Source organism: Talpa occidentalis, unplaced genomic scaffold (assembly GCF_014898055.3).
Source record: "Talpa occidentalis isolate TD23 unplaced genomic scaffold, MPIMG_talOcc4v2.1 talOcc4.5, whole genome shotgun sequence".
In the NCBI taxonomy this organism is placed as follows: Eukaryota; Metazoa; Chordata; class Mammalia; order Eulipotyphla; family Talpidae; genus Talpa; species Talpa occidentalis.
The window spans coordinates 26,109,345-26,136,559 of NW_023604861.1; the positions used below are offsets into that span (position 1 = coordinate 26,109,345).

General features: G+C 34.1%; 1 protein-coding gene and 1 non-coding gene across 2 annotated transcripts in view; both read left to right on the forward strand.

Annotated features, from left to right (window-relative positions):
- DACH1 (dachshund family transcription factor 1) overlaps positions 1 to 27,215 on the forward strand; it is a 411,464-nt gene that overhangs the window by 50,794 nt on the left and 333,455 nt on the right.
- LOC119259978 (U6 spliceosomal RNA) lies at positions 22,812 to 22,918 on the forward strand. Its single transcript, XR_005128625.1, has one exon. It is a non-coding gene; the product is annotated as a U6 spliceosomal RNA (small nuclear RNA).

A 27,215-nucleotide genomic window follows, 5' to 3' on the forward strand; every position in this document is an offset into this window, starting at 1 on the left:
CACTACTTTACCTTGATTAGAACATGCATTTATTTAATTCTTATCTTCAAACTTTCTTGTTCTTGAGGGGCGAGAGAATTCACTTGGAATAATTCACTGCTATCCAAGGGAGATATAATGTGGACTATATATCTCACTTAAAACTTCTTATGGCTGTATTTAAAATATGGACAGAAATAGAACTTAATTTTTTTTTCTTTAAAGCTTTTTTAAAAGATTTATTTATTTATGCATATAAGAAGTGGAGTACAGGCCAGAGGTGTGGGGGGTGAGAAGATTCACCAGAGACAGAGTGGGGAGCAGAACAGGTAGATCTACTGAAATACACTGCTGAGGGCAGCAGCAGGTGAGACAGGAGAAGTCTGCTGTGCCATATATGGGTTAGCTCCCTGGCTAGGGATAGCTTGACAGTGCTGAGTCGTTAACCCCTGGACCACTGGGGACGCTCAGTAGTGATTCTTGTCATTGCTTGTTGTACATTGTTCATTGCAGACCTCTTTCTCTGGTGTATCATTGGTATCACTAGTACCTAGAGGGGACTTACAATTTTATAGGAGACCATTTAGTATTCAATAGCTGGCATACCAGCTGATAGAATTACATTGCATTTAGACATTTCAGTTTGTTGGTTGTAAAGCAGGAGAGCCACTGCAGGAAACTATACTCTTATGCAACTTAAATATACTGGGATGTAGTATTTAGTCTGTCCAGAACTCCAAGAAATGGACAGTTCCACCTGAGCCAAGGTTTGTCCTAAAATGACAGGTTGGATAGCTGGCCCTCAGCTAATAGTTCTAGTATTATTTTCTACTTTACTTTTCTTCAATTTATACACTTACCTCTTTCCAAGAAGTATAATCCAGGTAAAAGTGAGTTGGAGGGTTAGTTGCCCCTAAAGCATTTAACTTTGATTTATTAATGACCTTCTACATTTTGTTAATTTTAAGATAATTTTTCGGTTAATCTGAGTTTATTTTAAAACCAGACAAAATGCTAACCTTTTCTTATGTTGCCATAGTCTATAATTCATGGTGCTGCCCATTTAGTATTCAGTATTATACCTGTGATGTGAGATTTTGCTTATATCATTTATTGAGTTTTATTCACTTGGGAAAATGTCAAACCATTTCCCTAAAAAAGGACTTGAAAAAAAAAAAATCACTCAAATCAGTGTTCCGAGAGGCAGCTAGTTTTTTTTTTTTTTCCACTCTACTCTTTAATACCTTTTCCAGTTATTTTAAATTCTGATATGCCTAGTTGTCTTTCCTTTTATAAATGGCTATAAATGCTATTACCACCTTGTTTGAAAATGTGTTATTTCACAGGCTGCGTCTATATGTGAGAAAAAGTGCTTTACCAGTTCACCAAGTTAAACACTGTTATTTTAGGCAATGGCAATGCTAAATAACTGTGCATTGGAGCCTGGCTCTCACTCAGCTACTCCTCCCCCCTTTTTTTAGAGCCACATGAATACTCTCAAACCCATACCTAGAGAACAGTCTGTGGTCGTTTTTACTTGGACAGTCTTGCTCCAAGGAATATTTGGACATTAGCATAAAGGTTGCACATGTTATACAAAGTGTAATTAAAGAAGCTTTGATCCCCAAATGTCAACTAGCTTGCTAAGTGTCATAACAAAGTGTCAAGCATCTGGTATACAGTTAATTTGTAGTCATTAACTCCATATTGTTGATGTGACAGTTTGTTAGCAAAGCAAGCTTGACAGTTGCATTTTTTTCTTGATTGACACCTACAGACCTCCCCACCCGTTTAGTTTACATTCCTGTTGAGGTTTCCTCAGGTTGCATTTTTACTGTTTAATTTCCCCCAACTTATTAGTTGAAGTACTGGTAAACTTTAAAAAAAAACACAGGCTATGTTAGTACAGAAGTTCAAATTTCAACTCTAAAATGCTCTAAATTTGTAATAATGTTGGAAATAAAGATACGCTTGGTGATCTTTATTCAGATTCTAAAGATTTGTTGAAGGAATGTGACAGCCCAAGCATTATATTGCTGCATAATTGTCAAAAATAACATATTTATAATATGACAATTGCTATGGCAATTAATCTAGTCAGTACTAATTTCATGTATAGTTCCATTAATATTTCCACTTTTCAAAGGCTCAGAAAACAGATAACTAGATACTTTATCATATTCTTAATTGCATTGATTTAATCCAGAGAGTCCATTACAATCTAATTTCAGTTCCTTAATGTTTTAAAATTTTACTTGTATTGAATTACAGGCAACTTGTTTGCTGCCAGGTTTTTACCACTGTTATTAATAGAATTCCATTCAGAAATGTTTTATAATATAGTTCACTCTTTACTATCATATATTCTCTCATTCTACTGATCCTGCATTCATATATGTAGGGTGTTACTTTAGTGACTAATGTGAAAGAAGGATGAAATGTATTTTTAGCATATAATATGTAATATGTGAATTGACAAACAATTCATACTCATTTGATACCTACAAGTTGGATTGGTTGAATAGCTAAACTAAGCATAATGTGTATTCATAAATTTGTATAAAATTGTGGCAACAATTAGAAGGTTTCATTTTGTAAAGGCAGTTTCTTCTGTTGCTGATTTGGAGAAACCAGACTTTTTAGACGAAACATTGAAATTGTAGATTTATATTCAGTTCATGTGGTTTATTTTCTGCTAGTGGATATGACTACAGTCAATTCATTTGTTGATAGGTTCATAATACTTTTATTTTATCACCTGATTAATTTTATCCTTTACCCCCCAATAATCATTATATGAATAGAGCATCACAGTAAAAGGTTTTCTGGTTGAGGGCTGAAAGTCATAATTCAAGCCTTCATTTTGCCCTCAATTTGCCATACGATGGTGGACAGAGAACTTCATCTAGTCAGGCTTCCTGTTGATTGAGCTGTAAAATGAAGTAATTGGATTAGATAATTTCTTATGTTTTTCTAACCCTAAAAATGATAAATTTACATGTTACTTTTCATTGTGATAGACAAAGAGCTATCCATTTCAATATTGATATGATGTGCCTCAAAGAACTTTTGTGTGCTGCATATTTTAGCCCATCTGACCATTCTAGATCATCACTTTTGTACCTGCTCAGTGACTTACATGAGGACCAGTCTGTTTCATGGCATGGTGGTTCTCCATTCCCAGTTGTGCTGTCTTTGAGCTGGAGGAAGAGTGAATTCTTCCTCCAAATGAAGAAACCTCATTAATGAAAAAATGAGAAGGCATCTGTGGGTAGGTAAGAGGACAACACAGGCCTGGGTGTCAGGAGAATTATGAAAGTGCAGTTTGAGTAAGAACTCTTAGGTATGATACCCTTGGGCTGATCACCACTTTGGTCACAAATTAAGCTTTAGGCAAAGAACTTAACTCAGAGGGCCCTCTTTTTCCCCCTAATCTAAATATAGAATAACTTTCAACTGGTAGAATTTTGTGATATTAAATAGCATAATGATTGTGGGTAAAGTATCTGATCCTTGTAGGAGCTGTATGAATGGTATAATAATTGCTAACTTTTTTTTCCAAAGATCTATTCATCCATGCATACAAGAGCTGGGATACAGACCAGAGGCGTGGGGAGGGGGGGTGAGAGGATTCACCAGAGACAGAGTGGGGAACAGAACAGGCAGATTGACAGAAGTACACTACTTATGGGAGCAGCGGGTGAGTCAGGAGAGGTCTGCTGCGCCATGTGGGCTGCTCTCTGGCCGGCTGGGGGATTCAACTCATGCTGCAGCAGCTGTGGACAGCTTCATAGGCTGCGTCTTAACCCCTTGCGCCACCAGGGAGGCCCCCTAACTTATTAAGTATAGATTTAGTTTAGTTCAGTCTCTTCTTTGTGAAAGAAAAAGATTGAAACCCATCCCACGTGGATGTATGTGATGACTGACTGCATTCCTGGAGTATAGACAACACTCAATAAATATTTTTTAATGTATGGAGTCCATTATATTTGTTTGAAAATTCTGAATATGTTTAAGGAACTAAGCATATCAGACATTTTAGTGAGCACCAAATGTAAACCAACTATTAAACCTATAGCAAGAAGTTTGACTTGGGCAGTCATGGAATGGCAGAATAGCTATGAGTTTTACATCTAACAAAGAGTGATGGATTAAGCTGTTTGAGGTTTTTCCACTGTGATGTTATTTAGCACTTATGTGGAATTGTGAGTTATGCCCCAAAGTATGATTTCTTGGGGTAATAACCCAATGACAGTGTAGGCAATCTAGAGCTCAGATTTATATTTTGTCATGTTATTGGGAATAAACATGCATTTGTCTCGCATTTTTCTTCCTATGACTTTAACCTCTTCTGATGAAAAGAAACTGTAAGTTAAAAGATAGATATATTTGATTGGTTAGTTTATAATCATATATAAATATACATTGATAGGTCATACATGAGTCTATTGGAAATGGACTTCAGGGAACTGGTACCTAATTTACATTAATTTGTATATACGATGATGCCATTTAATGCCCCCTAACCTCCACTGACACCTGCTCTCTTTTAATGATCATAGTACATAATTTTAGAATGAAGATGATATCTTGAGTCTAAACTCATCAAGATAAGGAAAAAAACCTCTTCGAAGAGAAGTTGATTAAATACAAATAAAAGTGGACATTGCCCAAAATTATAACTCTAGGACTTTTAAGAATGGTAACAAATAGACATTAAAATACATCATCAGAATGTACTATGCTGATATATTCTGCTGGAGATGCAATTGGAGACCAAGGATCATGAACAGTTCAATTTATATCCTTGAGTGGAAACACAATTTTTTATTATAATGCATGTAAAATTAGAGCTTTATGCCTAATGTTTAAATATATACATTGAGTTTCATCACTATTACATCTATCAATATATCATAAATCCAGAGTAAAAATAAAATATGTGGAAGGCATTATGATCATTGAAATTAGCACTGGGGTCACAATTTTTAACTGTTATAGGCCAATTTAATTTATGTTAGTTTTTGAAAGATTTCAATACCTATAAGGAAAAGAGTATAAATTCATAGAGAATAAACAGAGGTAGAGGAGAAAGCTATTCATATTTGTTAACTTCTAAATCTTTAAGATCAATTTAATATAAATGAATCAGTTTCAAAAAACCTTTAAGCAGGTTTTTTATATGGAAATATATAAAGACTTTCAAGTTAAACAGTATTATTAAAAAATTAAAATTTTTAATAACAACTTCACATGAAGTTGTTGATCCTATTTATAGGATTGGGAACTGAGATTTAAGGGAGTATGCCAAGGGATGTTTCAACTGACTTAATGTTTCCTGCTCTTTGCAGCAATAAGTCAGGTAAAATGCAAAGGAATAGCATAAGGGGGGATTGCTCTTGTTTGATAAGTCCGAAATTTAAAGTACACTCAATGACTTTTCTTAAGAATTAAATCTTTAACTAGTGGTTTGTGAAGGTAATGCCTTCTGAGAGGCTTTAACATATTTTATTCTAAAAGTTATGATGGAAAAATCAGGTAGGCCCTATCTAGTACTTAGAATTTGTGTTAATTTCAAGAAATATTTTATGGGAAATTACTTTTTGTTTTCCACTTGTGATATATGACTTCTTTGGTATAATTCAACTTGTTTTTTGTAATTTTCAATGACTAATTTTCATTCTTTTACTGATTACTTGTTTTAAAAATCCATCTTGTGATATTTCTGCATAGTTCTTATTGGAGAGGTCTATATCTTACCTAAGGAAAAAAATATATATCTGTGTATGTAATATACTATCATTGAAATTCATATAAAGTTTTGATGTATTTTTGATGTATTTTAATAGTAAAGACATGATTAATCAATTAGTAAGAAATGTTTTATCAAATACAATCAAATAGCTTAGATGTGCATAGTGGTAAGAATACCTCTCTATAGATTACTATGTATATGCAAACATGAAGCTAAAGGTATAGAAATATCCTTATCCCTATAGATAGGAATAATTGGTGAATTAATATGGAAGGGAGGTGAATTATTTCTTTTTTTTTCCTTCATACCAAAATTAGAATATATGCACAGGATGCTACTGAAACACCATTCTGGTTCAGTAGTCTGCTTTTCTATACTGATTTTTTTTCTGTACTGATTTTGCTTGGACTTTGGTAATCTGTAATAATGAGTACAAGAGCCTTTGCAGATTATAGCATTTTGGGAATTAGCAACTAAGCAAAACACACAAATTAAAGAATCAAGGGTATCATAAAATGTACTGCATCATAAAACCTACTTGTTCATTTATTTTGACAAGTGTAGTTTAATTTAAATTATTTATGGTACTTTGTACTCCACGAGTAACTGTAATATAGTGAATTTTGTTACAAATAATGAAGTTGAAGCTATATGAGCTTTCAGTTATGATCATGCTACAGGATTTGGTAAATCAATTTATCCTTTCTTTACCATTTTTTCAGACAAGTTCATAGTATTTTCTATTCCTATACAGAATTAAAAAGTCACTTGAGTCCATGTCAAAGCTTTTTTTTTTTAAGATTTATTTATTTATATATACAAGCACTGGATACAGTCAAGCTCAGGAGGGTGAGAGAGAATTCACCAGAGTCAGAGCTGAGAGCAGAGCAGGCAGACTGACGAAGTACACTGCTGAGGGGAGCAGCGGGCAGCAGGAGGGTTCTGCAAGCCATGTGGGACCCTTGCCCGGCGGCCAGGGATCCAACCGGTGCTGCAGAGGCTGCGGGTAGCTTTGCAACCCAGCGCTCAACCGCTGCGCCACCGGTGAGGCCCCATGTCAAAACTTTTATAACATATCTTAATGCATTATTTGGGAATAAAGCTCTTTCATAAACAATCCATGTTAAATAAAATTCACTACAAATGCATTGATTTGTGCTAGGTGCTCATATTCCTATTAAGTGTGGTATTTTTGTTCCACATGTACTCATTGGTAGTTACATATGATAAAAATAAAAGGACAATGATTTGGGCATTAGATAAACTTAACTTCAAATCTTTGTCTTGCCCATGCCAGTTAAACTTTCATCCGTAAATGAAAATATTCTTTTAAATGATAATATTTTTATGAATATTAAATATAATAACGAAAATAGTATAGTACCAGGCAATTATTAGGCTCTCTGTAAGTTTTGGTTATTGTTATATTAATGATTGTTAATCTCTGCAAACTTGTGAAATTGGTAAAGTTGATGTTCACTGAAGTCAGTTTTCCTTTTAAATAATCTGTGTATTATTTTTCTTTCAATAACAGTGATAGTACCATTTTATATCTCCACTGAATCCAACACACACACACACACACACACACACACACACAGAGTATTCTTTACCATGATCTTCTTGAATACTAGAAAAGCAGCTAGTCCTTATTTTCTCTTCTTCAGTCTATTTCTCCAAGATTCTGAACTCAAGTGATTGAGTGTTCAAGAAGTTGGTGGGGAAATCTGCCTCATTTTCCTATTTAGATTCTTTCAGCTGGGTTCTGCATCTTCGTATTTAATGATAATGCTCTGTATACTTTCCTTTCTACTGTACCTCTATATTAATATGTCCTGTTAGTTTAGGTATTGAAGAATTAAATTATTTGAGAACATATTTTTGTTATAAAGTAGCTATTAAATAACAGTATGTCTCATGTAGAAAGCAATGCATTTTGTTTAGAAGTAAAGAACAAATTCGCTCTGTGTTTAGCAGTAAAAATATTCATTTTTTTCTTTGCATATTATTTTCTTTATGTGTGGATAGAGTTTTTCTTAATGAGTTGCACAATTTTTATTTTAATTTTAAAAATGGACATGCTAATAAGATTCAAAATACATTTCTCAGGTTAAGGGAAATCTTTCCTTTTACATATTTGTTTTCTGTTGAAGGTATGTTATGAATATAATCATCAGATAAAAGATTTTCAGAGTCATTAAGTTATTAGTAAGCATATAAATGACAAAACTTTATAAAGCTGTAGCAATCATCCATTTTATTCCTCCCTTATGAAAATCTTTAAAGCATATAAATGGTCTATACTTTAGAGTATCCTTCAGAATCACAAATATGTTAAGAAACCTAATTTGTATGCATCAGCTTTCATTGCTGTGTTTGTGCTGGCTTTAAGTAGCAGCACAGCTTTTAATTGTGAGGTTTTAAGTTCTGCAATTAAAATTTACCCTTTTTACTAAGAGGGTTGAGTGATAGTTTTTGATTTACTTTAGACAGTTTAGACAAATTATATTTAAAAGAGCATAAAGATGCACAGAGCATTTCCTGATTCAGAGAAGGTCAAAGTGTCTTAGTCACATTTTTGAAAGTTTTACCTTGAATAACTAATGATTCTTGCTACTGTATTGACTAAACCTCTCTTAAGACATAGAAATAGGATGTCAAGCTGCTCCAAAACATTGACTCCTTTGAAATCAGTGACCAAATGACCTTGACAGAATAGGGAACATGATATTTTATATCTTCGATGTTATATTAAAATCACCTCTATGAAGGATGCAGAAGCAGATTGCATTAGTGCCTCCAAAGATGCTTATATTTCTCTTTTGATTACTTTCGTGTTTATAAAAATAATGAAAATTCTTTGCAAACTACTACAAAATTTATTTAGAGCTTTGACTATAGCAAAAGCATAGTAGCAGTTCTACGGACAGATGTTTAATTATATCAAGGAAGAGCATAAAATGACTAATTCTGGTCAATAATGAAAGTTGAGGTTACAGAAATAGGTTTGTGAAATAATAACAAAAAATCTCTTGAACACTTTTTAGAGACAGCACATTCACAAGAGATTACAAATATGAAATAGAATTTACATTAATTCCTGAAAAATCTGGAAATATCTATGTTAAGCAGTGACAAAAGCATTTCAAAGGTATCGAAATATAAGAGAAAGCAAACTGAGGTCCTCATAGGCTGGTATGGTGGGCCCATTGGTCCTAGTTTATCGTGATATCAGAGATACAGTAATGGTCACATCATTTAAAATCTATATGAAGGAGTATTAATCAAGGTTCATGTATGATTTGACTTGTGTTTTTAAACTAAATAAATTACTCTGGGAACATTAAATGATAAGAATGATATTGCAGAAAATGCAATATTGCAGAAAATGCAGCCAGGTGACAATGATCGTCACCAAGGTTAGAAATTAGGAAGCCTTTTAGATTTAATTTACCCAGGACATGATGCTATATCCAAGAAATGTTTGAGATTTGATGTGGAAGATATTGCCAAATTATTCGATGAGAATAAAAATTGGGACAGGGATTAATTTCTTTTTTTTTTAAATAATAAATTTTATTTTTATATTCCCCATACAATTGCAGCCCCCCCATTCTGACCCCAATCCCTCCCCTCCCGCCCCCGCCCCCTTAAAGGTGTCTCTGGTTCATAGTTTTTTGTTGATTTTGATTTTCACTTTCTTATAGTTATTCATTTTCCTGGTCCCTTATTTAAGTTTTCTAGATTCCTGCTATGAGTGAAACCATCCGGTATTTTTCTTTTTCTTTTTGGCTTATTTCGCTGAGCATGTGATTTAGTGATCAAAGATAAAGTATTAGATTCATATTTTCTGAACTATAAGCAAAAAGAATGACAACTTAATATAAAAACTGAAATTATTTTTTGGCTTTAAGACAAAGTGAAAATTTACTTTGACCAATCTTAATGCCACACACTTCTGTTTTCTCTGTGAGTTTGTAAAGATTTATGAAGTTACCCGATTGTTAATGGCAAATAACAGCTGCTATTTTTACATATTCAGGGATTTTTTTTTCTCTTTTGCAATCTGTGATAAATACTGGCAGAGCATTATAAAATGACAGGGGTGCTGGAAGTGCGAATGAACTGGCAAACATGAAGTTCCACTATTTATTTTAATCTCACTGAAGCTACAGTTCTGAACTATAAATATATTAGCAAATAATTTTATTGGCATGCTTTTGTGCTGTTGCTTTTGCACATAAAACCTACCATCTTAATAGACAATTGTTAATTTATCAAAAATGTTAAATGTGATATAAGGATACCGATTTAACTCATTCATTCTGTTCTGCAAAAGCAGATACTGCCTTAGGCAAAACTGCAAAGTGCCAGAAGTTCCTCTTCTGTGCCTTCCTGCAGCTCATTCTTGGAACTCAGCTCTGCCCTGAAGTTGTCATGTTGCCACCATCTACTTCCCTTGGGTCCTGGAGGCCCATGATGGTGTTCTTTCCATATTTCCCATACTAGAGTATAAACCCATGTCTACTTTATGGCTTTTAGATTCATCATTAATGGGCGAAAGAAATTAATGAGTTGTGGTATGTAAATGAAAAGGTCATGAAATTTTGCAAAGACTTTCTTTTTGTATCTAATTCACATAAGCCACTCTCTCCATAGAGATTTGAGTCTCAGTAAACAGGATGGTGATACCATCCTAGGTTAGTAAAAGACAAATTTGAAGGTAAGTAGACCTAGAGTAATTAATAATACTGTGATATTGTGGTGAGCTTTGAGAAATCTGATCAGGAGATTCTTCATAATATGTAATACTTTTCAGAATTAAATAATTTTATTTTGATTAGAATGACATTAATAAGTGCTGATATATAATAATATAATGACTTACATAGTAACATACGTAATGGCTTACTTTTTGTACTCATCAGGGTAATTACCGATGGGTGACTGCTTACAAGGCAAAAACATTACAAAATAGAATAGAATTTTTGCTAGTTAAAAATACTAAAAAAAATTGTCAGACTATATTGTCTTACCCTCTAGGTGAATTATGTGACAAGATCTATTATTCCAGTGTGTAACATCAATGCCATGGATCAAAAGGAAATTTTATAATTCAGTGCTGTGATCCTGAAATGTCTCATGAAAACTACCAAGTCTCTTGACCTTTATGACTAAACACCTGGTCAATTTTAAATAATCTAGGATGACATTTTTTGAAATAGCCTCAAAATTCTAATAAATGAAGGAATTAAAAGCATATCATTTAAAATGTGTCCTTGACTATCATATGATGGAAAGTCCCACAAAGAAATGAATATAAAATTTTCTATGTATTCAAATGTTTTTATTATAACATTACTTTTCTGGAGCAAATACAAGAACTGTAAGCTTTGTATCACCATAAAAAGAAAAATCTTCCACTAAAATTACTATATTTATCTAATTAAAAACCAAACATTTTTTGAAGACTCTAATGGTGAATCAGAATATTCAGTACAGTTCAGTTCTGTATTTCTGACATTTACAAGGACAGACAAAGCAGAAATAAAATGTTATGTGTTTTCCTCAAAAAACAAACCACAGCTGGTGGGTTTAGTTTTATTCCTACCAGCCGTGACAGCAGCCTTTTTAAATATTGAAAGTGTAAATTAAAGCTTCTGCAAAACAGTTGCCATATAAATTTCTTTAACCACTATTAATTATATATGAAGTATCAGAAAATTGTACTGGCCTTGTGGGGTGGTTTTTAATACAATGGTGATGGCAAATGTGGAATGCTCTGTGCTTGTGAAATCCTCCTAGAGAAGACAATTGAGTATATATTGCATTAGTCAGCCTGTCCTTCAAAATATCAAAAAAGTAGCCTTCATGATGCCTGCCTTCTTTCCTATTGCCATGATGCTTTGATGATAAATACATATAAATTCAAATTGAACTTATAATATGTATCCACAGTGGTACTATCTGATAGATCTAACTTTCATCCATGATCATGATACAATATGTCTGCACATTTAGTTCAGTAGCCACTGACCATATGTGGCTACCGAGCATGTTAGATGTGGACAGTGAATTTGAGAACTGGATATTTAAATTTATTCAATTTTAATTAATTTTAATTTAGACAGACACATATAGCTAGTGGCTACTCTTCTGCTCAGTGAAGCACTATAACATGGAAGGTATATCATTGTTTCAGAAAAGATAAAACCAACCAATCAACAAAAGGAACTTGCCATGTGGTAGGGAAGATAGGATATAAGTTTATAATTAGGGGTTCTAGAATATACCAAAAAATGCAAAATAACATACTGGAACCAAAAGTAGGAAGATACCAGTTCTGGTTGTGGAGGAGAAGGGTTTGTGAAATTAGCAAAATGTTAGACCAGAGTTGGCAGTACCATGGCAATTGGAGTTAATTTTTTTCCCTTTATTTATTTATTTATTTTTATTTAAATATTTTATTTTATAGAATTTTTAACATCTTTTTTCATCTTTGCACAATGTATGCATTTTCATTTTGGTTTTATTCCCCATACAATTGCACCCCCCCTTATTTTGACTCTAGTCCTTCCTTTCCCTGCCCCTCCTTCCCCCACCATAGTGTGTCTCTGGTTTATAGTTGCTTGTTGATTTTGATTTTTACTTTGATTGATTAGTCTTTTTCCTGATCTCTTATTTAGGTTTTCTAAATTCCTGCTATGAGTGAGGCCATCCGGTATTTTTCTTTTTCTTTCTGACTTATTTCGCTGACCATGATCCCTTCTAGCTCCATCCATGTAGCTGCAAACTGCATGTGTTTATCTTTTTTGATTGCTAAGTAATATTCCATGGTGGGAGTCAAACTGGTCCAACCACTATGGAGAGCTGTGTGGAGATTTCTTGAACTACTAAACATAGAGCTTCCATATAATCCAGCAATTCCACTCCTAGGTATTTACCCAAATGACAAAGAAACAGTAATTCCAAAGGGCACCTGCACCCCTATGTTTATAGCAGCACTATTTACAATAGCTAAGCTATGGAAGCAACCCAAATGCCCAAAAATAGATGACTGGATCAAGAAGATGTGTTGCAATTGGAGTTAATTTACAATGGTATTCCAGGTGGAGGGCTCTTTGTTGAGCACAGTGTAAGTGGTGGAGAGTAGAAGGTATATTATGTAGTTAATGAGTAATAATATTTAGCTTGAGGGTCAGGAAAAAAAAAAGCCTTGACTTCTGACTAGTGCCATAACATCAAGAGCCTAAATTGGGTAGGCAAAGAAGTCTTGTTTTTTGTTTACAGAAAGGACTCTCTAAAGAGGTTAAAAAAAAAAAAAAAAAAAAGGCATAATTGGAAGTTCTGAAATAGCCCAGGTGAAACAGATAAGATCAGAATTAGAGAGGGGTCAGTGGTTAAAAGAGTTGATGGCCATGAATTTCTTGAGTGCATTCACCTACCTCTGTCTAGAGTAGCATTTTTTTTAAATGGGGATATAAAAGTCAATATCCCTCTTGCACATTCTGCACTGTCCTCAGCTTGTACCTTATTATGTTTTATAGAGATTTATTTTCAAGCACCCAGTCCTGGGCACAAATAGGTAACAAGTCAAAAATGTGTAAGAATCTAACTGGTTCAGACTGTTTTTGTTTTTGTTTTTTTTTAAGATTTATTTATTTATGCATACAAGAACTGGGGTACAGGCCAGAGGTGTGGGAGGTGAGAGGATTCACCAGAGACAGAGTGGGCAACAGAACAGGCAGACTGACTGAAATACATTGCAGAGGGAAGCAGTGGGCGAGTCAGGAGAGGTCTGCTGCGCCATGTGGGCTGCTCCCTGGCTGGCTGGGGGATCTAACTCGTGCTGCAGAGGCTGTGGACAGCTTCATAGGTTGTGTCTTAACCCCTTGTGCCACTAGGGAGGCCTATTCAGACTGGTTTTAAAGAGTAGTTGTTGAAATATGAGCAGTGCTTCCCACTATTCGATTTCATAGATAGGAGGAATATAAAAGAAATACATATTTAACTATTTCTGAATTGATTTGAAATGACTCCATCTATATAAATTGTAGGAAAACTTTAAAACTCTCCCATGAAAGTTTGCTAATTTACTTCTGAATAAGAATTTTAAGAATAATTTAAGTAGAAACTTCAAAATAAAATGGTAAGTTTATATACAAGGAACCATGTATCTGTTTGTTTGGTAGTTAGAATTTGTTAAACCTAGGAAATTCACATACACATATTCATGGGCAAATATATGAACATGGATTGGCATAGAGGATAAATGTGTAAATACACATTTAAAATGTCCAAATAAAGAATTGAAAACTCCAAGCAATTAGTAAGTATCCTAGTTTAAACAAACAAAAATATACATGAACATGTACACTTTTACAATTGAATTATACTGTTAGAGAGAGTTGGTTAAGAATCTGATTGTGTAACGACAATTGCTAAACAGGATGTTAAAAGTGCTACCAGACATCTTGCAAATATTCAGCATCTCAGAAATCATATACACATTCAATGCAAAGTTTTAGCTTGTTCAAATTGTTCTCTGATATTTTACCCCATAAATACCTTTTATTTATGTGCCTAAGTGCAAAACAGTAGGCAAGAACTTAACCTTACATGTGTTTATACAGGTTGAGATTTTACTCCCCGGTTATTATCACAAGAATTTTTCATGCAATTAGACATTTTATTTTTCGTATATTATGGATAATGTTGGATACAGAAGGACTTTGTTTTTGTCAACTGTTGTTGAAATATCCAATTACATCACACAATACTATTTCTCCAAACAGTTTTTAAAAATGTTTACTCTATGTTCCTTGGTTTGTAAATGTATCTGTGAGTTTTATAATAACCAAACTCTTAGCATACGTGTGATTGTAGCAGTCTTACATTTTGAGTGCTTGGGTCTCTTAGAAAACAATGATACGGTTTTTATTCCTAATTAAATTTTATTTTCATTATTTAGCAACTGCAACTCTAGTTAGTGCATCTACTTTGTTTTGGTTTGTGCATATCCCCACTAAAATGTTATAGATTCATCAGTTTGTATGAATATAAAGAATAAAATCTTTGAGAAAGAGAAGAGAGATTTGAACATACATCTTACACTTTCTGGTTGTCCTTTATTTGCTAGCTGTAATCTTAGAGCTGAAAAATATTCTCTTTGTCTTTCCTTCAGTAATTTAATTCCACCAGAACAGAGTAAATATGCCTTATTTATATTAGCATATAAATTAATAATGATTCAAACAATTATTTAACATATAATAGGAAAAAAAGGCATTAAATGAATTCACAAATCCAGTTGGCCACTGCCTGTAACTCAGATGCTGATAGCTCTATTTCTCAAAGTTTTTTTTTTCCCTCTCATGTGCATCGGCTAAATTTAAATCCATCCTGGAATATAAGAAAAATAAAGGATGGTGAATATTTGCTAAAAAAGCAGACAATCTGAAAGGATTAAAATGCTTTAATCAGACAGAAAAAAAAGGCTTTGGCCACTTGATTAGGGCTGATTTCCACCATCTGCTTATACTTACTGAGGATCTAGCCCTGACTGAACACTAATTTGTGCACTTCCTAGAAATTGAAATCTCTCAGCAAGCAAATTAACAAGAGCAGGGATTCAGCAATAATGGAGCTCCTCGGCTTTTGTTTCCCTCTGACAGATGGACAGGGTGTGCTCAAATTGAATTCAGCTTTAATTGCATTGTGCCATTTAAAATTTTATCTGCTCCACAGATTTTGTTTACAGGTTTCAGGATTCCAAACCTTTGGAAGTTTTTTTTTTTTTTTTTTTTTCCAGTCCTGGGCAAGATAAAGAACATTGTAATTCTGTGTGACTGGAAGGTGTTCATTACAACTCCTTGCCCTGAAGGGTGGCACATTAAGAAAAGGAATTATATTTTTTTTTAAGTCTGGGGCAAATGGGAAACAATTCAAACTTTGCATATGTTCAAATATTGGCAGCTCATAAATAAATCAGAAGTGCTCTGTATTTCATATCTAAATAAGAAAATACTTTGCCTTGTTTCAATTAAAGAGTTTCAAACTTTGCCTATCAGTCTATCACTTGGAACTGTGCACTCCTGAATTCTGGAGATAAACTTTTTTTTTTGTAAATGAATCATGATTTTTAAAATTACCTGTTGTTTCTGCTTGATTGACAGTCTTCAGATAGAACTGACTTATATGAACTGTTCTTTTGAGCAGAGGTATAAAATACTAAATCATTTAGGCATGTCCTAAACATTTCTCTGAAACTAACGCTGAAGATGCATTTGTTACAAAATTGCTTGTCAATCTACTAGCATTTCCTCATAAATCTATGGCTTAGTAGGTACTAAACTCTGACATTTCTGGTGGCAAGCAGAGATCTGGGAAGCTTGAATATACTATCATAAGATTTGATTTGCACCCTATTTGTGTGGAGATTGAAGACTTTCAACTATTGAGCACCTTGCCAGGAATGAGTGAATTTGCTTTACATAAGGCAGATAGTTTAGAGGAGGAATCTGGGAAAGGGAGGACTGACTGGAAGAGGGAGGTGGGATTCTCTCAAGTCTAGAAAACGCTGTTCTGTGTTTATTCGTAAGTTCCATGTTTATAAGGTGCAGCGACAAACACCTTAAATTATTTTACCTTTTTAAAAATACATAGTTCTTTTTGTTGTATTCCGTTTTACTCTATCATTTCCTTTTGCTTAATTGTAAACCGGTTATTAGCATTGTGCAATGTCTCCTCACCTATGTCATGGTATACTTTTGTTATTATCACAAAGATCTCCTTTTCAAAGGGGTTTCTTAAATTGTTAATAATAATTAAAGTGATCAAAGAGCAGTATCTGAGGACTTCAAATCAGCCACTAAACTCTATTAAAATGTTAGTAGATTTTTGGATAAAACAATTTCATTCTAGAAAGTAGGCTTACATTTGATAAAATGGATCATTTAAATGTTTTTCAGATGCTCAGCTAAATGAGGATTCTAAACATTGGTTAAGTAATCCAAGTGTAGGTGTTACAGAGAGCATCTTAGTTTATGAAGTTTAGAAAAATCTTACCTATAATTCTTGACTTGTGCCTAATTTCTTTACAGACATTTGGGAGAAAGATGTCTGTTGTGAAGCAAGTATTATCATTTCTAAACACTCACAAATGAGACTCCATTCAACATTTTTCAGGGCTTTTTTTTTTAATATATTTATTTATTTATACATACAAGCACTGGGTACAGTCAGAAGCACAGGAGGGTGAGAGAGTTCACCAGAGCCAGAGCGGGGAGCAGAACAGGCAGAAGGACCGAAGTACACATTTTTCAGGGCTTTTTAAACAGGGCTTTACTGAGACCCGTAGAGAAAGTTGATTTATAAAATTTATAAATTTATTGTTTCCTTTTGTTTTTGCTTTATGTTTTTCAAATTGCATTTATCTTATTTCTCTTAGGAATTTGGTTATATCAAATTAGATTTCTCACCTTTCTATTCCTCTATACTTTTTTGCTGCCATTGGAAGTACCTGTGCTTTATTTTAATATCTTTTGCAGATATTATTCATAGAAAGGATGGAATTTGCATATAATCATAGCATCTGAGAGCTGAACAGAACTTTGGTAATAATACAGTCTAACTTACTAATTTATAGATGAGTATTCTGAGACTAGAAAGTTAAAGCAACTCACTCAAGACCACCCTTGAGTTACTGCAAAGGCTAGAATTAAGACCCGCTTTCATGAATCTCTTATCAGTGAAATTTCTGGGAACAAATAAGAGTTCCTGACTCCAACTTCACACCCTCAATAACTATTAGTGCATTATTCACTATAGATATGAGTCAAAGATCCTAAAACTGAGCACTAGTAAAAAGACTGGAATCTACATATATGCATATAAAGCACAAGTACAACCAAGACTTTTTTCTATCAGAAAATACAGAAATAATGATTTCTTCTTGCCAGTACTTGTGATGCCTGCTGCATTTGTAAAATACCCATATTTTTCTTTTGGGCCTAACCATCTATGTTTCATAGCTAGAGTATACATAGCATATATGTACAGCTTCCTAAGCTTTGAATATTGGCAGCTTTCAAAACCACATGGCCACATTTGAACCACTTTTAACTTAATTGGGAATTCCATCATAGAGGTGCCAATTGGGGTGCCGAATCAACCTCATGTTCTGCTCTTGCCAACACGGTAGTTGAAAGCCGATATGTGATATCTGTCTCGAGTTTATAGTCTGGTACAATAATGTCATTGCCCCATGTGGCAAATGGTGTAAGCTATTGTAAAACTGTTTGTCTATGTGATTAAGACATTGCTGCAGTGTGCAGCACCAGCCAATTACTTTTTTAATTTAATTATAGCAGAAAAAAGAGAATAGCATAATAGAAATTCTTGTCATAGGGAATATGTAAAATGTAAATTGAAGAGCCATGAAAATTTCATGCATTGGCAGCCTGATTTGTTTTTATTTTCAACTTGTTATAAAGACTGCCTTTATTCAATGCCATAAAATAAGACATAGCAGCATTTAGTAATTACTTAGTTCTACATCAAAATAATTATATACAGTGTGCACTTGTGATCCCCTCTGCTATATATGAATGTAAAAATAAACACTTCAGGGCCTGTATCAGTTTTTACTTTTAGACAGTGTAAATAAAGCTGAATCTTCAACTTTCAAATTAAAACTGATAACCTTGGGCATTCAAGGCTTTTATAAAGGAAGGGGGAAAACTTTAGCTTGCCTCAAAACAGGTTGTGTCTCTGGAATGCTTCTGGGACTAAAGAGATCAATTAAGTGTGTATAAACAAACAGTTGGAAAAAAGCTACTAAAACAACAGAGGAGAGAGCTCTCTATTGGGCTCCAGGGGCCTGGGGGAGCGAAGTTTCATTAACTGGATCTGAAGTCCTATGGCCTTCTATAAACAGGCATTAATTAAAGAATGTAAAAAATAAAGTTTCAGACCTTGCAATATGTTAATGATCATATGATTCAGGGCCCGGGAAGGAGAAGAGCAGCAGAGGTCATAAAATAAGCATGAAGCATTTAATATGAGTGCTTGGCAGGGATTTCTGCAAATTAGTTGGTTATTTGCTGGTCCAAAGCAAATTAAGGTGATTTTGCTTCACTTGCTAATTTTTTATGTGCATGCTTGGCAAAATGTTTTTCACAAATGGATGAAGGTTATTGTTAATGGCATAATGAGAAATATTAACATATTTAAATAAACCCGAAAATTCTGACACACAACACAAGCATGCAGTTTTTATTTAACACAGACACTGAAATTGTGTTAGGTCCTGAAGATGATTTTAGATGAAATTATGGAAACTGCTCCAGTCATAATGTTTAGTATAATGAATGCACCTTAAGAACTTTTATGTTTACATATTTTACATTAAGTGTTTCTGAAAAAAAAAATTATAGCCAATGAAGGTATATATGGCAACTTCCTTTGAAAGTCAGCTTTCATAGTTCAACTGCTATAATAGAGAGGGAGGAAAACAGAACAGATCAAAGTCTACCCTGGGAGTCAGATATTAGATTTAAGACTGGTTTTCAAAGAGGTGACATTTTGAAACTATGGGTTTAGTGACATACATTCTGCTCTCTTTCCTTCTCTACTATTTTTGCTTTAGTTTTGGCGGGGATGAATTATTCTGTGTGTATGTATTCCTATTTAGTTACCCTTAAATGTTTCACTTTGAGTCATCAATGTGGAGTTTAACTAATGGGAGTAACTTCTCTGAAAAACTCTTTTGAAACCACAGCAAAACTGTTCTGTCACTTTAATTACCATGAAGTTGCACAGAAGTACCAAATTTGGCAACAGTCTTATATAGAATATGGTGCTGGAGTAGGATGCTACTATTGACATTGTTCTGTTACAGCAATTTTAGATGGACAAATTGCAGTTGAGAAAATTTCATGACTCGGTAAAATGAGCAATGATGACATCTGTGGATGCGGGTCTGTTCATATCTTTGCAGAGCCTTTAGGGAAATAAATATCTCGGAACATTCGGTGAAGTGAAGCTCACTCAATAAATCAACCTGACACAATAACACTTCTGGCACATGAGCCCTACTTCTCCCCAGCAACACCTACCCCTCTGTGTTCCTGTGCTACCAAATGGTGTCTCCCCATAGGCCTCTAAATCAAATCATAGCACACAAATACAGTGAGAATTTATTGGGAATTGGTTTTGTTCGGCAAAAAACATTACTTATTAGATGAACTGAAATGATAATAAATTTTGACCCTTTAAGGACTGAGTCAGTTCAGGAGATGTGCTGGTTGGTGGAAGGCATCTAGAATTATCTTGAGTATCATCTTACCATAAGGTGTTTTGAGTTTGATTAGAATTCAATTTCTAACTTTCAGTTTATTTTACCTTTTCATATGACATTTGTCATCAGAATATTACATGATCTTTTAAAAAAATCTTTCAGCATGAATTCATTAACAATTTTTTTAAAAGACATTTGTTGGTAAAATTTAAAGTAGAAAAACAAAAATGAAAGTGTGTGCATGTGTATGTATTATAGCATCTTGGAAAGAATACGTGATAAGTCCTGGGTAGCCCCATGATGACAGTTTGCAACTACACATTTCTATCACCATTAGTAGAATGATTATATTGGAGGTGAGAAAGGAGATTATTAGCATTCACAATATTAGAACTATTAATACATGTGGAAGGACTATATTCGTCTTAAGTTTTCTGAGTTTTCTATGATAAAAAGGAAATGTTCATTTTTCTTTCTAGGAGAATATAATTACTGGTTTCTATTTTTATTATAAAATTATTTTACTAGAGATAATCATTAACAAAGATGATCAACAGAAGAAAACGACTTCCTATCTGTAAATATCGTTAGATCTCCTTGGGAAAATAAAGTATTTTCCCCTAAGGCATAGTTGGTCATTGAATTTTCTAATTGAATATGTTTACATGAACTGCCCAGCTTATAATTTAGTACAATATATTACTTGTCCTCTGCACAAAGTGTGTGATGTGTCTCTGTGATTTTCTTCTTTATGTGATTTCTTAATTAATCATAATCCTTATAATTACTTTGAAATACAATATTTCCTGTGTGTTTACCTGCTAAGTGAGTCACTTTCTACAATAAATACGCCTTGGGAGATGTTGGAAATATTTCTGGAAGGAATGTTTGTAACCTTAAATCATTAAGCTGAAACATGTTATGGCATTTCCAGTGGGAGTTACTGATACTGAAAATTTGGTAGTACTTCAAAAGCTTTGTCACCAGCCAAATTTGTAAAGTTGTAGTATGATATACTGTGTGTCATTTAAAAAGAAAAAAAAATGAGTGAACACGATTTTTGCAGTAGCCATAGATAGTTTTACCTGCTTGTAGTTTTGATCTGTGAGGGATAATTTCAATACCTACGTTTATTCAAAAAGAAATGCTTCAGCAGAATTCTTTAATTAATTAATTTATTTTTAATAATTCTGGTACAAAAAAGACAAGTAGTGTTGTTTTGAACTTCTAATGCCCCCAAAATTTTGAGGTCACTTGGAGAATTAGGGAGGTAGATGATTATAAAATCTGTAAGGTAATAAGGATTTCCTGAAATTGTCATGTCCAATAATAAAAGTCACTTTAAAAAGAGTTGGTTACCTCTGTCTTAAAACTCCCAGAGAAACAAAAGTCAGGGACTGGAGCCTTATACCTTACTTGGGATGTTCATGTCTCACAGTATATTTCTTTTCCTTTCTTTTTTTTAAAGATTTATTTATTTATGCATACAAGAGCTGGGGTACAGGCCAGAAATGCAGGGGTGGGGGCCGGTGTAAGAGGATTCACCAGAGTGGGGAACAGAACAGGCATACTGACTGAAAGACACTGCTGAGGGGAACAGCGGGCAAGACAGGAGAGGTCTGCTGCACCATGTGGGTAGCTCCCTGGCCAGCTGGGTATCGAACTCGTGCTGCAGAGGCTGTGGATTGCTTCATAGTGTGGTGCTTAATCCTTTGCACCACCAGGGAGGCCCTCACAGTATATTTCTTTCTTTTTTTTCATATATACCATTTTATTTTATTTTTTTGAATAAATTTTATTTTTATATTCCCCATACAATTGCAACCCCCTTATTTTGATCCCAATCCCTCCCCTCCCCACCCTCCACCCCCCATAGAGTGTCTCTGGTTCATAGTTTTTTGTTGATTTTGATTTTCACTTTCTTATAATTATTCATTTTCCTGGTCCCTTATTTAAGTTTTCTAGATTCCTGCTATGAGTGAGACCATCTGGTATTTTTCTTTTTCTTTCTGGCTTATTTCGCTGAGCATGATCCCTTCCAGTGCCATCCATGTTGCTGTGAATTGCATGTGTTTATCTTTTTTGAATGCTGAGTAATTTTCCATGGTGTATATGTACCACATCTTCTTAATCCAATCATCTGTTTTTGGGCATTTGGGTTGTTTCCAAAGCTTAGCTATTGTAAACAGTGCTTCTATAAACATAGGGGTGCAGGTGCTCTTTGGAATTGATGTTTCTGTGTCCTTTGGGTAAATACCTAGGAGTGGAATTGCTGGATCATATGGAAGCTCTATGTTTAGTAGGTCCAGAAATCTCCACACAGCTCTCCATAGTGGTTGGACCACTTTTCACTCCCACCAACAGTGCAAGAGAGTTCATTTTTCTCCACATCCTCGCCAACATTTGTTGTTGCTAGTTTTTTTTAATATGTGCCATTCTCACTGTTGTAAGATGGTATCTCATGGTAGTTTTAATTTACATTTCCCTGATTACAAGTGATGTTGAACATTTTTTCATATGCCTGTTGGCCATTTGCATTTCCTCTTCAGAGAAGTTTCTTTTTAGCTCTTCTGCCCATTTTTTGACAGGATTATTTTCTTTGTTGTTGAGTCTCATCAGCTCTTTGCAGATTTTTGTGATCAGTCCTTTATCATTAGTGTTCACAGTATATTTCTTAATGTTCAACCTAATTTCTCTTTGTTATAAATTACTCATCCCAATAACTATTCACCACATAGGAACCTACTATGTGCCAGTTACTATGCAAGACATGGTACAGTGTTTGCTTCGGCAGCACATATACTAAAATTGGAACGATACAGAGAAGATTAGCATGGCCCCTGCGCAAGGATGACACGCAAATTCGTGAAGCGTTCCATATTTTTAAGCCAAAAAGAAAAAGAAAAATACCGGATGGTCTCACTCATAGCAGGAATCTAGAAAACTTAAATAAGGGACCAGGAAAATGAATATAAGAAAGTGAAAATCAAAATCAACAAAAAACTATGAACCAGAGACACTTTTTGGGGGGTGGGGGCGGGAGGGGAAGGATTGGGGTCAGAATGGGGCGTTTGCAATTGTATGGGGGAATATAAAAATAAAATTTAATATTAAAAAAAAAAAAAAAAAAAAAAAGACATGGTACATGTGCCTTTAAAGTTTGATCTAACAGTCTCATAGGACAGATGTTATAATCTCCAGATAAGCACTGTAAAAGTGAAGTTTGAAGAAATGAAATAACTTGATCAACGTTATATAAATTGTTGAAGGCTTAGAATGTATGATTGGCTTATTTCAAAATCTAATTTGTTTGGGATTTTGTTTTTTTCTCAGTAAAACCTATTACCCTGCACCATTTATTGCTCTGTGCCATGCAGTATGCTAAGTGTACCACAAGGTGAATCATATGGTTTATATAGTCCATTTGGAAGATTCTAATGCCAAATAAATGACTTCCATGTAAAATGAGCATGGTGTAGGATTGAGGACAAAGTCACCACTTCAATTCAGAGAGATGGAAGGCCTTAGAGAGGAATGGGAGTTGAACTGGATGATGCTGTATAAGAAAAAGGCAAAGAAGAGCAAGGAGTCAAGAAAATAAACACTGTTGAACTTGAGCATATTAAGAAGTGCTGTAGGAGTGGTCTCACTCATAGCAGGAATCTAGAAAACTTAAATAAGGGACCAGGAAAATGAATAACTATAAGAAAGTGAAAATCAAAATCAACAAAAACTATGAACCAGAGACACTTTTTGGGGGGTGAGGAGCGGGAGGGGAGGGATTGGGGTCAGAATGGGGGGGTTGCAATTGTATGGGGAATATAAAAATAAAATTTATTATAAAAAAAAAGTAAAACAACATTTTAAAAAATAAATAAATAAAACTTGGTCTGTAGAATTGCTAAAAAAAAAAAAAAAGAAGTGCTGTAGGAGATTGTATGGATTTGGGAGAAGCATTTAGAAATGAGCTTGTTAGTCAGAAAAGTGAATTCACTCCTATCTTTACAGCATTCTTTAAGAAATTGAGACCCATTAGTGTCATGTCTTTAGCTTAAAAGACCTCATTCCTTTATGTTCTGATCATTTTTCTTGGTAAGTGGAAAAGCCAATCTAGACATGTGCTTCTAAATAAGAAATAGGCTTTGCTGGGAATCGAGATATCTCATTTGACACTTTTATTTATATTGCTAAGTAAATTTAAAAAAAACATATTTACTGGGAATTTAAAGAATATTTTGTTTGATTCAATGAATTTTTTTTAACCATTTATGGCTACCATTTAAAAACACTATGTTCTAAACATGTTACTTGCTAGCAAGGTTTGAAATATGGTTAGAATTACCTGAGAAAATAAAACCTTAGAAAAGTCATTCTCCTTTAAAGGTTTTATTTATTTATTTATTTTTTAAAGATTTTTTTATTTATACAAGAGTTGGGGTACAGGCCAGAGACGTGGGAGGGTGAGAGGATTCACCAAAGACAGAGTGGGGAACAGAACAGGCAGACGGACTGAAAGCACTGCTGAGGGGAGCAGTGGGCGAGACAGTCTGCTTCACCATGTGGGCTGCTCCCTGGCTGGCCGGGGATCGAACCAGTGCTGCAGAGGCTGCGGACAGCTTCACAGCACTGCACTCAACCTGCTGCGTCACCAGGGAGGCTCTTAAAGGTTTTATTTTTATTTATTTATTTTTTTTAGTTAATATGAGAGGAAACTAAGATTTTTGTACTTAATGGTCAATTCAAAATTTCTAAAATAGATATAAGCGATTCTGCCTATTTCTCTTATGGATGGGATTGTTGATTATTACTTCTAAGGAAGATTAGTCTGTAAGCGGATCTATGTAATCATAATAGAACATCTTGATACAGAGAATTCATGTGGATTTGCTATTCTTGATCAACCCTGGCGCTTGCAAGAGGCCCTTTTTTGGGATGATGTATAACCATGGACTTAGGGGAGAATAGTATAAAAAGTGACTTTGAAGGTATAGTACAATCAGTGAACCATTAGCAGCACAGGTCATCTTACTGAGTCTCCTTTTCCTAACTCCTCAGATGAGTACTTGGAGAGCAGAGACTTGTACTGGCTCCACTAGTATCCTGCCTTTGCCATAGATTAGCTCTGGAACTTTGGGAATGCTAATCCTTTCTTTCCTAATCTGTTGAATGAAAGGATAATTATCGAACCTCTCACACATATTACAGCAAAAACTGAGTTGAGATATGTAAACACTTAGTAAAATGCCTGCCTCATACTAAATCTCAGAAATATTTAAAAATATATTTTTAAATAAAAATAAAGATTGTAAAACCGTAAGAATGATGTAGGTTTCAGCTCCATCCTCCTACTTAGTGTGTGTACTTGGTGTGACCTTGGTTGAATTACTTCAATGTTTATTTATCTCCAGTTTTTTCACTAAAAAATAGATCTCTTTGGATTGACAAGTAAATGAAATAGATCTCAGATAATTAATTTGCTTCTCTTTTGGCTTTTCAATAAAAAAAAAAAAAAGAAGAGGACCACATTTGGATAGAGTGATGCTGTGATGAGAAGACTTGGTCTAGGTTTCTTGGGATGCACATTTAATTCAGAGTCTCTCTACATTTTGAAAGGGTTTGAAGAGTCTCCCACTACTTTATTAATTGAATTGTAAAGATTTGATTAGATAGCTTTTGAGTGAAAGAAATAGACGTTCAGTTCTTTAGTAAACAGCTACTCTAAAGTCACCCTTCCTAAAAAATTCAACTTAAAGACTGTTAAGAATTCTAAACATTGGGGCCTCCCTGGTGGCACAAGGGGTTAGGTCTCAGTGCTATCAAGCTGTCACCAGTTACTGTGGCATAAATTTGATCCCTCCTTCTCCTATCTTGCCCACTGCTCCCTTCAGCAGTGTATTTCAGTAGATCTGCCTGCTCTGCTCCCCACTTTATCTCTGGTGAGTCCTCTCACCTTCCGGACCTCTAGTCTGCATCCCAGTTCTTATATGCATAAATAAAAATAAATCTTAAAAAAATTCTAAACATTTAAGTAAAACTTTTAACTAATTTTACTGTTCAATTTTCTACTTCAGTGTAACATTACTTTTAGAACAACTTCACCAGTGCTTTTTTTTATGACCTTTAACATTTCAGTGAAATTAAAAAAAAATCAAAATATTTTCTTTAATATAGTTGGTAGTTCTTTAATTGTACATGACTACTTCAGAGGCTAAAAGATATTTCAAGGGATAGGCTTTTAGAATAACTTTCTTAGAGATACAGTATTTTGTAACTTTCAGATTGTTTTATTTTGTTCCAATTATTTCTCCTTTTTTAATTAAAATTTTTTTGCTCCTCTAAACAACTTTTTGTTCTGCAAACATACTCTATACTCTGCAGAGCCTTTGTAGATGTTGCTCTTGAACCTACAACACCCCATTTTATCCCTTTTTCATTATTGCACTCTTTTCATGAAGTCAGAAAAATTATTCCAAGTTCCCCTAGTTCTAGTGACCAAATTTTAATATATCCTCCCTACTGAACATGGCATTTCAACACTGAGAACTGGGAGCTTAGTGTCTCAAAAATATTATGAGGGCTAGAGGAAATAGAATGATGGCCAGCCTTTTTGCAGTGGCATGCTCATATGCTATCATTCCAATGGATGGTAGAAGATGACTTTGAGTTGTAATATGTAAATGTTTGCTGAGACTGAATTCTCAATCTAATGTCTAAATTTAAAAAGCTTATAAGGTGGAGTCTGTAGTATTCTTTGGTAACATGTACATAATATGTGTTCAGAATTTGTTCTCTTGTATCAAAACTGAAAATTTTCTTAACTTTTTAGGAAATAAAAAAAACAATAGCCATCATTCCAGGATAATGTCAAGATTGATAATCATCCTTAGTGTTTTTTCCTACTGCCTAGTTATCAGGTGTATATATTTGTGTATTTCTTTATGTATGTGTATACCTGAACTTTACAAAATACTTATTTTAGAAGGTATGTTTCTTTGAAATCCACACTAATCTTGTATTTATTTCTATCTACATCAAGTTTTGGAAACTAGGATGAATGCAATATATCACTCATTCAGGGATATTTACTGGACATAGAATTTATAGTGAGTTGCATTGTGCTGGGCTATATATGAAATGTGGGTGTAAGGTGGAATATAATAGTATAATCTGGTAAGGAAATAA